Genomic DNA, 15,576 nt, shown 5'->3' with positions numbered 1-15,576 from the left:
CAACTTTGCATATGTTAGGGCTAACTATTAAGTTAGGGTTACGAAGGAGAAATTCAGTGGAAATTGCATGATTGCAGTGGGTCTCTAGCTAAATGTTTTAATTTGTAAAGGTGTGAAAGTCAACAACTTCAATCAAGATTCATGGTTTTTACTATATCACAAGGAGTTAAATGTGCCTTGGTGGTGATGAAATAGTGGCAAATAGGTATCAACATTATGGTAGACCTCAATGGATCAAAGGAAGAAATGTCTCAAAGGACCATGATAATTCATGACCATTAATCTGGAAGAAAATCAATGCTTGTCATATTCTCATTTTTTGAAGTTGCATGAAGGATAGCCAAAGAAAGAAAGTGAGTGTTCAATACATGGACATAGTGAGACCAGACATAGGTGTGGGCTATAAAGAGGAATGCATTAGAAAAAATTGTCCTAATGGAACATTGACATAGTGCAAGGTAGTAGAATCCCTAAAGGAGATGTCCTAGTCCCTAGCAATATAACCACACAGTGAAGACACAACAACAAGAAGCAACAATGCAAGATCTAATACCAAATTACAATAATTTATTCATAAAATATAACTGATTACATGTAATATGCCCAATTTTAAGGCCTTCTAGGTTAGGGCCAAATACAAACAACAATTACAACATTAGTTCTACAGGATCCCTTACGATCCAATCCAATCAATATCCTAGCTAGTCTAGATCTATAACATAATAGCAATCTAGAAGAAACCACTAAGGAAATCTAAACTTGTGCTCACAAGCCCACCAAGAAATCTCCTTGTTTTCAAGCTGTATCCCTAACTCTACTCCAACTTATATAAGATCCAAGTGTAAACTATCTCACATTTGGCACTCTATCCACACACTCACAACTCCATTAAAATCCTACTATAAATTGCCTCACATTCAACCCTCTATCCACAGACTCAGGAAAACTCACCTCTTAGCTGCTCCCACACTCACTCCTCCTCTTGATGAATGAATCGTTCCATGAATGAATCAAATCCTTCACCACAACCCCTACTTATACCAATATAAGCCACAAGTCAGCCCAGAATGCCAAAAACTAACATTAAATACTTGAAGAGCCACAAGTCAGCCTCTAATTGAAATTAACTATCCAGAAATTGACATCCAAGAAAAATTGCAATATATCCTAGCTCCAATTGAATTAGAACTCATGCTTTGAAGTAAAGGTATAAAGTTAAGTTATCTACAACTCATAAAATTTTCAAAGGCTGATTTATCAAGGATAAGTGTGCATCAATCCTAAAATTCAAGCATAGAAAATTGTCAAAAATTGATACTCTAGGAGAATCACCATATCTTTTAACTTATGAGGAATTATAACTTGCACCTTTGACATAAGGAAGTACTCTAGGTCCTCTTCAACCCTTGAAGCATGCATCTTCTCATTTATTGTGAAAAATTAGTTACATGGCCTACAACAAGAACCCATAAACCAAAAAATGCAGTTTCAACATCAAGGTAAAAACAACTCAAACTTCAACTCAATCCATCCAATCTTTATGCAATCATGAGGAAAGGTTCCCCAATGTGTGTCCAATACATCCCTGATCATGAAAAATATAACTCCAAAAAATCCAAGTTCAATGCTCTTGCATCACACACTCAGAATAAGAGATCCTTGCTATATAAGAACCATAAGACATTTTTAGATTGATGGTTATCATATTATTTATTTTCAAAGATGCATGAAAGATAGCTAAAGAGAGAAAGTGACAAGATGACACATGTCCTATTCACTAAAAAGGTAAAGGTGGTCAATTTTTAAGCCATTGCATGATCAAAAGTGGTTAGATAAACTCCATTTTATAAGTTGTAAAGGTGTGAAAAATGACAATAGTTAAGTCAAAAGGTTACTATAGCTTCACAAGTGGTTAAAGGTAACCTAGGGTTAAGGTGGTGAAGCAACGAAAGAATGCTATCACAACTTCAAAGGGTTAAGTAATGAGTGAAGGATTCAAGTTGCGAGGTTGAAATGACATAAAATAGTTAACCTTAATGGGTCATCGAAACATCATGAGTGAGAGAGAATTGAACACATTTTAGGTCGTAAAGCAGTGACAACTAAAAAAGGCAGTCAGGTCTAAGAAGGAACAACATTACATGGAGTTAATGTTAACCTTTGGTTTGAGTTACAAAGAAGTGAAATGCTTTGATTTCACCATCATAAGATTTCATCTATAGTTAAGGTCTTTGGTTGTGGGTAAAAGCACAAACATGTGTCACCTTTTATAAAGAAACAAGATATCAGATTGCAACAAGTCAACATTAATGACAAAAAAATGGTATTTGTGTTTAAAATGTGAAGATGATATAAATTGATGAAATGTGTAGAATTGGATGAATTTTATGCCTATAATTTTTATAATTTTTTTAGTAAGAATTTATTTATTTTATTTTATATTGAAGTCCCTTTTTTAACTATAAAAAATATTGGGTGTAGTTCATGTTATAGAAGTATATGCAAATCATCTTTTCTTGTTTTGATTTGAAAATATCTTATAGATGACATGTATAGCTAGGGAATAAAAAAAGAAATAATTATTTTTTATGTATATTTTCTTTGTTATAAGTACTGAAACTCAACCTTATCAGAATGCAATAGATTTTTCCTCCCATCAAAACTTCCCTATCAAATCAACACCTTCTTGAAAAAAAGTATGTATTTGTGAAAAGGACTCCTCTAGAGATAAATATAATTTTAAATTTTTTTTGATATGTTTTATTATTTGTTTTCCTCTTTTGAGAGAGCATCTTCTAAAATGTTGAAATATCGACTTATAATATTTTGAAATTATAACATATTATAACTAATCAAAACACTAAAATTTTTATTTAATGATGATATTAAATCTGAGATCTACATGTTGGAGTTTAGGAAAGCCAATTCCGAAGACACCCAAGATCACCTGCATGCAAGAACCTGTCAAAGAGAAGCCAAGAAGAGGAAGAGCATGGAGGAAGGGAAAACCCTAAACGGACATGAGAGAAAAATATGCAAACACAAGAGGAAAATGTATTTACAATGAGAAGTGATAATGTGATGATAATACAATGAGAGAGAGCCCGATTATAAAGAGCTCATGGAAGCTTGTAGAACAAGCTGGAAGGTGGTAGAAGACAACTCAGCACATATCCACAAAAGGTGGAACATGCTACAAGGGAACAAACTCTCGTGTTGTCAACAACTAACCACTACATGCATTAAATACAAAATATTAAATAAATGCATTAACCTAAGTAAGCTTAAGTAAATAGAATAAATAATTAACAATTAATTAATTATTTACTCTAACACCCCCCCTTAAGTGCAACTTAAGGAAATGCCTTAAGCTCACAAAACTAAGATGAATGCAGAATGGGTCCTGGCAACTAGGCCATTTTAGGTACCCATGAACAATGCAAGAAAATGCAACCTCTGTAGATGGGGAAAGAGAGAAAACCACATGGGAAAAACCCTCCCCCAAAAAGAGGTAAGAACCTAGTGAAGAACTGAAGTTGAGGGTTGATCTCTCTTTGATTCTATAGAATTTGTATTGTATACTCTGCTACTATTATTTCCTTTGCCTATGAGTGAATATATTTCTTTGTTGTAGCTCTTTCTTCCACTAATATATTGTGCAATATCTTCTTGCCTTTTGTTAATGTATTGCTTTCATTCTTCAAGTTGTATGATGTATCCATTTTGCCTTTGAATGATATAGAGTGAAGTTCCTTGTTTATGACATTCCATTGGTTTCTAATCTACATCTGATTGCTAAGTTAAGAAAATATTGAATCTATGTACTTAGGGATTATATTGATGAACTGTGGAGTTCTAAGCAGAGATACGACTAAATATACTATTTGGTGTATCACCCCTCTAGATTAGACTAGGTAGTTTGATTTCATGTATTTTCTTCTTGATTTTCTTTCAAAGAATTAGTTAGGTGCATCTTGATAGTAAGGAAGCCAACCTTCTCCAAAGACTCAATCTCATTGTTCAGGTCCCAAAACTTTGAGATTGTTTCCATGTTTGATAAGGTTGCCTATAGCTCAAACTTCAGGCAAGGGTGCAAACATTTGTGACAATAAGAACCATATATCTAGTGGTTGTAAATAGGCAACAAGGTCAAAGTTTGAGTCATCATAGCATCAAAAGTGATAGAAGTGGTAAGCCCTAAAATGTGAAGAAGTTACAAAAAGGTCAATTTAAAAGGTTTCGCTACTTCATAGGTTAAAGAGATAATGAAGAATGTGTGTAGTGATGTTGCGATGAGTTGTTAATTAACTATTTTCCTACTTCACCGTAGTTAGTAAAATTAAAAAAATAGTTGTAATGAGGTGATTAAGGCTTGAATGAAGAGTTTGTAGTCTCATAGATCCACACTGTCAACAAGGAAATAGAGTTAAGAAGTGGTGAATAGATGGAAGCACAACATTGTAGGCTTAACATGGTTGTTAAAATTTAGGGTTAAGAAGTTGTGAAATGGTAAAGATAACCATTTTCACAAGGTCACAACCAAAAATAAAGAAAGATAAGGAACAACATTGAATAAGACATAAAAGGGGATCACAATTTTGCTACATTTAGTTTGAATGCATAAAATAGATTTAAAACGACCATGTCTGAGCTGGAAAAAGAAATATGAGCTGGAATTATGAGGAGTGAAAAATTGAAGATATCTCCAGCTTGTTAAGGACTAAAAGGATTTTAAGCTTGCTAGTTTTAATGAAACTATTACCACACTCCCATTTACATAAATAGATAAATTCTAAGAGGAACAAGAATTTTCAAAACTAGTTACATAGAGTTTTAAGTATTAGAGAGATTTTCAAGTTGCAAAGCAAATTTTTATCATAACAAAGTTCAAGATTATTGAGATGCATTGAATTCAATGGTGCAAAAGGAGGGATAATTAATCACACAAGCACATATTGAAGAGTCCACATCAAAAGTAAAAACCCCTAGTCCATTCATAAAGGAATCGCTATAAATTCTACTTGGCTCTTCTAATCACAAGTCTACAAATGATCATACATGTAGAGACCCTATATTTTTTGTAGAGATCCAAAGATTCCTGATAGAAATGAGAGTGAATTGTTCTAGTTTTTTACAAGAATAGGACAAAGAAGATTCCAATTTCAAACCCTTGGACTAGAAACTTAGGAAAACTAATCATGCCTGAGGTCTTTGTGGATGTTGACCTAGTCAAGGCGCTAATAAATTCTTACACTCTAGTTAACAAGTCTTTCCACAGAAAAGTTAGAAGCATTTTCTTGGCACTTGAAAAAGAGACATTTATAGAAGCCTTTGACTTGCGATGTCCAATGTTGTTGCTAATTGACATGGAAAAATTAAATGAAAATATTAAAAATCAAAAGAGCTTCTACATGGGTAAAGCTATTGTACACTCGAAAGTGTCACACTCTAAACCCTTCTATCCAAACAATTCCATGAGTTGGAATGCTTAGATGCCGGCTTAGAGCTCCCTATCCATGGAGTGCAAGAGAGTATATTTCAAGAATAAAAAGGCTCTCAGATGAGCCTTAGAGATACTCTTCTTGCTAGTAAACCATGCAATGGGAGGTTCCAAAGACAAGATGCAAGAATGCAAATGTCCCAAGGAGTTCCTCAAGGATGCAATGCAAATGAAGATTAAGCTAGAATGAGAATGTCAAATGCAGCTATGCTAGAATATGAATGAGAGTGTTACAATCCAAATATTAAGCTATGTGAGAGATTATTGCAAAATAGAAGCTGAACTAACATGCAACATGAATCTAAGCTAAAATGCTATGGTATGAGAGAATGTAGACAAGAAATAGAAGTTCTCCACAAAGCTCCAAAGAAACCTGTTAGAAAACCTGCAGCATAACAATATTCAAAATGAGGATGGATTGAGGGGGAAAGCTCTCTCCCTTTTAAAGATGTATGGATGGTAGAGATCAAGATGAAGATGGTGGATGATCAACGGTGGAATTTGAAAAGAGGAGTGATCCATGTGCACACACAAATCAACCAATAGAATATAAGTTGACTTGTCATATAATACAAAAGTCACAAAGCCTTTTCTTTTAATTGCAAAATAGAAAAAAGACTTTATGTGTGCACTTTAAGTGGTTTAGAAGAATGGGGTCTTTTATTTAATTAAAAGGGGACATGTTCTTTTAATCAAATAATGAACTTAGGATAGCATAGTCAAACTATAGGTTATAATCAAATAAATTGATTATTAGCAATTTGGCTTAGGTAAGTGATTAAATTAATTTAGCCAAAATGTTGAAAAGGGGGCTAATAGTCTAGATGACCATTTTTAGGTGATTACAGCTATGACTAGACATATCCCAATGTTGAGGAAAGAAATAGGAGAAATACCAAAGAAATATCTTCATCGGTTATTAACTCATGTAAGGAGACGCGCAAAGAAGGTATTTCGACTTCTAATGGGAGAACAGCCTCAAAGCCATAGACTAGAGAAAAGGGTGTAGCCCCTGTAGGAGTACGAATAGAGGTTCTATAGGCCCAAAGTGCCGGATTTATTTGCAAGTGCCAATCTTTCCCAGACTTGTGAACTGTGCGGTGTAGGATTTTCAGCAACGTTTTATTAGAGGCCTCAGCTTGGCCATTCCCTTGGGGATAGTAAATGGAAGACCAGTGTTGCTTAATTTGAAACTTTTTGCACAGCTGTTTTAAGTCTTTATTTTTGAACTGTCCTCCATTATCTGTAACAATAGAGGATGGGATACCATATCGACAAATGATGTGATTCAGTATAAACAGGGCAACATGTTTTCCTATAGCAGCAGATAATGGTATAGCTTCAACCCATTTAGTGAAATACTCTATTGCTGTGATGATAAATTTATGACCACTGGATGAGCTTGGATGGATCTTTCCTACCAAGTCAAAGGCCCATTGCTGAAATGGCCAATATGTCACAGAAGGGATTAACTCTCGCCTAGGAGCATGTATCAAGTTACCATGGAGCTGACATTTCTGACAGGACTTTGCATAGCACACAGCATCAACTTGCATGGTGGGCCAGTAATAACCCGTCCTAAGCAGTTTTTGGGCAAGTGCAAGGCCATTAGAATGCACCCCACAAATGCCATCGTGGACTTTGGCAAGTGCCTTCTCGGACTCTTCTAGTTCTAAACACCTAAGCAATGTTCCGTCTAGACCCCTCCTATACAAGTCACCAGAGACCAAAGTGTAGTGTGAGGCATTACGAAGGAGTTGGCATTTTTGGTTGCGCGTGAGGGTTTTGGGAATAACCTGATCACGTAGGTAGGAGAAAATAGCCGCATAGCGGGAGGAATCGTGACCTACAACAGTGTAGATCACCTGGTTTTCTGAAGAATCATAGGCTGGATGACACAATTCTTCCACTAGGAACTCAAATCATGATTCATGTTCTTGTAATTGGAGGATAGATGCTAAGGTGGCCATAGCATCAGCAGCCTTGTTTTCTGCTCTAGGAATTTGTTGGAATGTTACAAAGGTAAAATAGTTCCTTAGAGCATCTATCAACTTTTTATAAAGGATCAATTTATCATCCTTTGTTTGATATTCATTATTCACTTGGTTCACAACCAGTTGAGAATCCCCATAGATGTGTAGCTCAGTTATTCGCCATTCAAGGGCCATTTTGATCCCATTTGTTAATGCTTCATACTATGCAATATTGTTTGTACATGGGAACAATAATTTTTAGGATTTTGGGATCGTATAACCATGAGGGGAAACAAACAACACCCCTACTCCTGCTCCATTCTGTGTATGGGATCCATCAAAAAAAAATTTCCATGTTTTGTCAGTAATGTTCATGATTGAGGCATCTAGAAACTCAATTTGTAGAGGTGCTACATCTTCAAGTGGGAAGTCAGCCAACTGGTTAGCTATGGCCTATCCTTTGATTGCCTTACGTTCAACATACTGAATGTCAAATTCGGAAAGAATCATCATCCATTTAGCAAGGCGACCAGTAAGTGCAGCTTTACTTAATAAATATTTCAAAGGGTCTATCTTGGCAATCAAGTGAACTATGTGGGCCAACATATAATGCCGAAGTTTTTGGGAGGCAAAAACTACAGCAAGGCATGCCTTCTCTATACTTGTATAATTTAGTTCATAAGCCACCAAAGTTCGACTAATATAGTATATGGCTCTTTCTTTACCCGTCTCATCACTTTGGGCTAAGAGTGCTCCTAGAGAAGAATCTGTAGCTGAAATGTACAGAATCAAAGGTTTTCCCAGAATGGGTGGCATCAAAACTGGCGGTTTTGCCAAGTAGCCTTTGATTTGGTCTAAGCTTTGTTGACAGTCACTGTTCCAAATATGGGTAGATCCTTTATGCAGATTTTTATTGAAAGGTTGAGCCTTATCAGCTAATTGAGAGATAAATCTTCTTATGGATTGTAGCCATCCTTGCAGACCTCTAAGCTGACTGATAGTCTTTGGTGGAGGCATATCCATGATAGCTTGGACCTTTTCAGGGTCAACCTCAATGCCTTTTGCTGAGATGATATAACCTAGCAATTTTCCAGAAGTGACACCAAAGGCACATTTTTTTGGATTCAACCTAAGTTGGAATTGTTCCATACGGTCCAATATCAAACTAAGGTCTTTGAGATGTGTGTCTCATTTCTTTGATTTCACCAGTGTGTCATCAACATAGTCTTCCATGTTTTTATGCATCATATCATGAAAGATGGTTGTCATTGCTCTTTGATATGTAGCGCCAGCATTTTTGAGCCCAAAAGGCATGACATTCCAACAAAAGGTACCCCATGCACATGTAAAGGCTGTCTTTTCTTGGTCTGCTAGAGCTATCTTTATTTGGTTGTACCCAGAAAATCCATCCATGAGAGAGTACATCTCATAACCTGCAGTCATGTCCACTATCATATCGATGTTTGGTAGTGGAAAGTCATCCTTGGGGCACGCTTTATTGAGGTCTCTAAAATCAGTACAGACTTGTATGGATTTGTCATGCTTGGAGACAGGTACAATGTTGGAAATCCACTCAGCATAATCAATGGCCCTAATGAAGTTTGCATTCAATAGTTTTTCTAACTCTGTCTTGACCAGTAGAGCCACATGTGGATGCATTTTTCTTAACTTTTGTTTGACAGGCTTGACATCTGGTGAGATTGATAAGTGATGCATGATGAGATCTGTATCAAGCCCTGGCATGTCAGAGTATGTCCATGCGAAGTTGACCTTCTTGTCTTGAAAGAACTGAGCAAACTGTGTCTTTTCTTTGTTTGACAAAGATTGAGCTACATGGATAATCTGAGGACATTCTTCTGTTCCCAAGTTGATAGGCTGTGTAGGTTCGACTAGAACCAAAGATCTATCCTAGAAATAGCTTGGCAGACTACCAAGTACCTCATCCGCAGGTGCCTCAGAGAGGTTTTCACCATTAGATATGTCTTTATTTTTACTTTTTTGAGGGTCAGACACTGCCACAATGTGGTTTTCGCCGTCTGATCGCTTATTTTTTCTTTTAATTTTTTGACTGAGGTACTTGATATCTGATTCTGTCATGTTAACCGCGGGTTCGCTGGTGGAAGAAATGACAGGTTCAATTGCGTTTAGATAACAAGTGATCTCATAGTCATTTTGGAAAGACCGTATTTCAGGTTTTTGATTTTGGATAGACCAATCTATGAGTTTTGGGTAAATTAGTGAGAGTGAGGGAGAAGTTTCAATGTGATTGATATGGAAGGAGTCATCTCTGGTGACCTGTGAAGTTGAGCCTATAGAAAATGTCGCAAAAGAGTCCAGCTCAGGAATAGTCCTAGAGGAACTAGCGTGATCCATTGAGACATGTTGTGAGTCAAACTCATCTGACCTCATACTAGACCATTCAACTACATTGGGTTGGGTTGCATAGGCATGAATGACATCCACCCCTAGCTCGCAAGATGCATCAGAGAGGCTTTCCCATTCATACTCATGAGAATCTATACTTTGACCCCTATTTATGAGATGAGCAATATTTTGCCTAATTCGTCCTCTATTTATGTCCTCAGAAGTAGACCCTTCTTGTTCCTGTTGTTGGGAGGTAGAAGCTTCTTCATTATTAGCAATAACTATGTCTTCTCCCCAAAGGAGGGAAGTGAGAGGAACAAAGTCTTCATCTTGTGTAGTAGTAGCAATTATGGGAGAGTCATCATCCTTCGATTCACTAGACATGAGTAATTTTTGACTACAGTTTGGTGTATTATTGTCTAGCCCAAAGCCTAGACCAGCGGTGTCTCGAGCATCATGACCTTGAGTGTGACTTAAAGGTTCAACTAGAGCATTCTTACAACCAGTTAAGGACCCATGGCCCTGGTAGCCCATTTTTGTTTAAAGTGCCAAAAAGTGTCATAGCAGAAGTAGAAGACTTCTTTGCAATAGTTGGTTTCCCATAAGACCGAGGGGAAATTGGTAAGGCAGCAATAGAGTCCAAAGTGTACTCGCCCATACCAAGGCTCATCATTTTCAGTTTTTGTTCACATTCTGTGAAAGATGGTGCTAGCTCATGAGAAGAGTGATTGTGCGGAACTAGCATTTCGGTAGCAGATAATGTGTTGATAGACATGGAGTTGTCACCGGGGACAACCACTTTAGTACCATTAAAAGGGAAGTTAATGCACTGATGGTATGTAGAGGGTACTACTTGCATATCATGAATCCATGGTCATCCCAACAACAAGTTGTATGCAAGTGGTATGTCTAAGACTTGGAAAATGACATTCTTCTCAACTGGACCAACTCTGATTGGAAGTACAATTAGACCTTTAGAAGGCCTTTCAACCTCATCATAGGCCTTTATAGTGATCTTGCCCTTAGGATCGATGGAAAATTCAGACATGCCCAATTGTTGGATTACATTGAACGAAATGATATTTAACCCTGCACCATTGTCTATCAAGACTCGACGAACACGGGTACAAAAGATTTGAACTTCGACATGAAGAGCAAGGTTATGGGGATGACTAAGAGCTTGGTCATCTTCTTCAGAAAAGGTGAGATAGTGGGGCAAGGAGATGTGGTTCACCATAGCTTAGAATTTTTTCGCATCAATATCTGTGGGAACATTGGCAGAACGTAAAGCTTTCTCAAGGATATCCCTGTGCAAAGGAGATAACTCTAGTAACTCAAAAATGGAGATTTGTGCTTGTGTGCATTGCAGTTGGCTAACAAGATCATAGTTGGAGATCTTGGAAGTAATTAGTTTCTTAGATGATGAAGCATTTTTAGGATCATTAGCAAATTTTAGGACAACCTTAGATTTCCCCCTAGTGACAGCGTTAAGTGGTTCACCCTGAGAAGATGAAGACTTAGCCACTCGGAGTACCACCTTGGGTCTAGTATCAGTATGATCTTGAGGAGTAGATCGTGTCCTTAAGACCACTCTTGGTAATTCATCTTTAGCATCATAATTTGGCCAGTTGTCATTGTTGGAGCTTGCCATACATATGTATTCAAGAGGCTCAAGCATGCTTATAACATTATCAGTGTTAGCGTAAGCATAACTAATTTTGGCGTCATGATTCTTTTTGGCAGCTACCCTTGAGGTCTCACCCTTTTCGTATTCAGGTAATGGTTTTTGGAAAGCCTTATGATCAGTATTCTTAACAAGGCCATCTATAACAACTTTTCCAGCTTCGATGAGGTCTTGAATTACATCTTTGAGTTTGAAGCAATTCTCTGTGTTATGTCCTTTACTTTGGGGATAGCTACAAGTATGATCTTCTCTCCACCATGGAGGTCTAACAGGTGGATCATAAGGACGTGAGTTGTCTGGTAAGGTAACCAATTTGTTTGCAATTAAGGTTTTTAAAACCACTTCATAAGGTTCAACCATAGGTGTGTAAACACGTCGCTTCTTCGCAAATTTAGAGCCTTTGTCAAAGGGTTGTGGTTTTGAACCTTCTTGTTGCTTTGCTGCATAGATGGCATTGGAAAGGTTAAATGCAAGCTCCTTAGTCTTAGGAGTGTCCACTACTCCGTCATTGACAACATACTTGTTTTTGTTCCAAGGTTTGCCTTTGTCTTTATTGTTCCCGTTGTTAATTCTATCCTTGTTTATGGTAATATCACCTTTTTTGATAGCAACATCCTCAATGCGATATGCACTTTCTACCATGGCGTTGAAGGATGTGAATAACTATTTCCTTAGATCAAAGTATAATTCAGGTATAAGCGTGTTGACAAAGATGTCAATTTTTTCAGCCTCAGGCACTTGCCGAGGATACCGAGAGTATAAAGATCTCCATCGTTGAAGGTATATTGCAAAAGACTCTCCTAGTCTTTGTTTGATGTTGCATAAGTCTAGCACTGTCACAGGATGTTGAATGTTGTATGAATATTGCTGGATGAAATGTTGTGCAAGTTCATCAAATGTTTTAAGAGGAGGACTCAATTTTGTGAACCACTCCATAGCTTGTCCTCTTAGACTTCTAGGGAACAAACACATAAGAAAGGTGTCTTCATGCATAAAGTCCATGCTAATAGCATAGAAATGTCTCACATGGTCGTGAGGGTCACCATTTCCATCGTATTTGTCATACTTAGTAACCTCTATATCCTTAGGAAATGGTAGCATGTATAGACCCCTATCAAATGGAAGAGCGCAAATTGATTCAACAAATGATGTCTTAGGTGGCTCTTTTGAAGTTTGCAGTTGTGTAAATTGTTTTCTTAGTTCTTGTATTTCTTCCCTTAAGATTTAAGCCTCAGCAGGCTCTCGTTTCGGGATAATATGTTCAACATTAAAACCTTGAGGGAGTTTCCATCCCCTAGCTGCCATGTATTGGACGTATTGGTCTCCATTTTCCTCTAAAGCTCTGAGCATTAGTTTTTGGGCGAAGCCATCTTGTTGAAATTTGATCACATCTTCGCTAGTTACTTCTTCATCACTATCATGATGAGATGGTTTAGGTGAAGGACATGCGCCAGTGGCAGCTGTAGGAGTCCTTGGAGGTGTGTGATTACCATCATTATTTTCAAAGGGATTTCGAGGAAAAGTTCCTTTATATCCTTCGTAGCATGCCTGATTGTCAGTTTCGGCTTGTTGATTTTCTCTCTCCGTAGCGTATATAGCCTCCAAAGTCTTTTGGGTTTCACATGCTTGTTCTTCTAAGCGATGTTTAATTTCATCAGGATGCACCATAGTGACTATACCACTCATACCCTTGGGTGTCTCAAAGGGTGTGCCAAATGGATTTTCAAAACTATAAAGTGGGTTGTGCCGAACGTTAGCTATTTGTGTTTGATCAAATTCGAGGTTCTTATCACAGGGTTGTTTGCGAGGACGTTTGGGTGGTGTTTCCAATTGTTTGAAAATGAAAGGCATGTGGCTACCATTACCACCTTGATATCTAGTTGTGACCGGCATGTAAAGAGTTGTCTTTGTTTAGTAGGACAAGAAGAGCGAGCCAAATTTAAAGCTTTTACGATCAGGACTAGTCACTTGTCAAAATGTGATTAGATGGCTTGTCAACTAGTGCTCAAGATCTTACAACACAGGTGACTTGAACCAAGTGGACGAGTGAGAAGCTCAATAGTGGATAGCTAGAAAAATAATAGCTAAATTTTGACAAGTGATTTATCAAGACGTTTCAAGACTTACATTCGACGGACTAAACCCATCTTTTCAACTTAGGATGAATTCTTCACACACTGATACGTGGCTAGGATCAAGGGTGACTAGCGTGACGCTCCTTAGACCAAAAAAATCCGACGACAAACTCTTTTTTTGACCCAAAATGACTCTGATACTTTCTCAAAAGGAGGGTGACATAAGTTTAGCAAATAATGTCGTGCAACAAAATTTCAGGAACAGTGCGATACTTTTTGTTTAGGCGACAGATATTTATACCAAGTGCGACGGAATATAAGATACAGTGCAACATAATTTACCACGGTGGGCGCCAAAAATGTACACTCGAAAGTGTCACACTCTAAACCCTTCTATCCAAACAATTCCATGAGTTGGAATGCTTAGATGCCGGCTTAGAGATCCCTATCCATGGAGTGCAAGAGAGTATATTTCAAGAATAAAAAGGCTCTTAGATGAGCCTTAGAGATACTCTTCTTGCTAGTAAACCATGCATGGGAGGTTCCAAAGACAAGATGCAAGAATGCAAATGTCCCAAGGAGTTCCTCAAGGATGCAATGCAAATGAAGATTAAGCTAGAATGAGAATGTCAAATGCAGCTATGCTAGAATATGAATGAGAGTGTTACAATCCAAATATTAAGCTATGTGAGAGATTATTGCAAAATAGAAGCTAAACTAACATGCAACATGAATCTAAGCTAAAATGCTATGGTATGAGAGAATGTAGACAAGAAATAGAAGTTCTCCACAAAGCTCCAAAGAAACCTGTTAGAAAACCTGCAGCATAACAATATTCAAAATGAGGATGGATTGAGGGGGAAAGCTCTCTCCATTTTAAATATATATGGACGGTAGAGATCAAGATGAAGATGGTGGATGATCAACGGTGGAATTTGAAAAGAGGAGTGATCCATGTGCACACACAAATCAACCAATAGAATATAAGTTGACTTGTCATATAAGACAAAAGTCACAAAGCCTTTTCTTTTAATTGCAAAATAGAAAAAAGACTTTATGTGTGCACTTTAAGTGGTTTAGAAGAATGGGGTCTTTTATTTAATTAAAAGGGGACATGTTATTTTAATCAAATAATGAACTTAGGATAGCATAGTCAAACTATAGGTTATAATCAAATAAATTGATTATTAGCAATTTGGCTTAGGTAAGTGATTAAATTAATTTAGCCAAAATGTTGAAAAGGGGGCTAATAGTCTAGATGACCATTTTTAGGTGATTACAACTATGACTAGACATATCCCAATGTTGAGGAAAGAAATAGGAGAAATACCAAAGAAGAAAGAGGTATGAGACTTCGTTCCTCATTAATTCTTTTAGTGGTATATGCAGAACACTAGTTTTGGTTTGAACATAGGCTTGGGTGTAGATAGAACTAAGAATGCCCTTGGTGGGCATTACATCATAGCTTTGAACATTCAAGACCTGTACAAAAATGTTGGGTATAATTTTTTGACCTACATATTCAGCATAATCCATGATGTGATTGTTGTTGCACAAGAGGAAAGAATGCATAAGTTCAAGTTTCATCATTACTCCTTGATCATGCATCTAATTCTATTTAGAAATGTTGAATTATTTGATCAAAGTTTCTTTGAGAGTATATAGGAATGGGGAGAGAGAGTGCCTATACAACACTGGATGAGGATATGGTCTAGATTCCATCCCCATTCTAATGCAATTTCTTTTTATAATGACCTTGTACACCCTATTTTGAATATGATAGAGGTTGTAATTGAAAGAATATCGAGGAATGTTAGAAAGGTAGTTAAGCCCAATTTATGCTTTGATGAGGGAAAATAGAAAGGGCACCTAGGGAAGTGTTTTCCTTTTGGAGGATTATACTATTATTAGGGTATATTGATTCCCTCAATGACCTCACCTTCTGCTATAGTATGTTCCTGAGAGACTGGGATTTATAGA

The sequence above is a fragment of the Cupressus sempervirens genome, chromosome 9 (assembly GCF_028749045.1).
Source record: "Cupressus sempervirens isolate cs-2001-9-10 chromosome 9, ASM2874904v1, whole genome shotgun sequence".
In the NCBI taxonomy this organism is placed as follows: domain Eukaryota; kingdom Viridiplantae; phylum Streptophyta; class Pinopsida; order Cupressales; family Cupressaceae; genus Cupressus; species Cupressus sempervirens.
The sequence above is the reverse complement of the archived record's forward strand: the minus strand, read 5'-3'. Positions refer to the sequence as shown.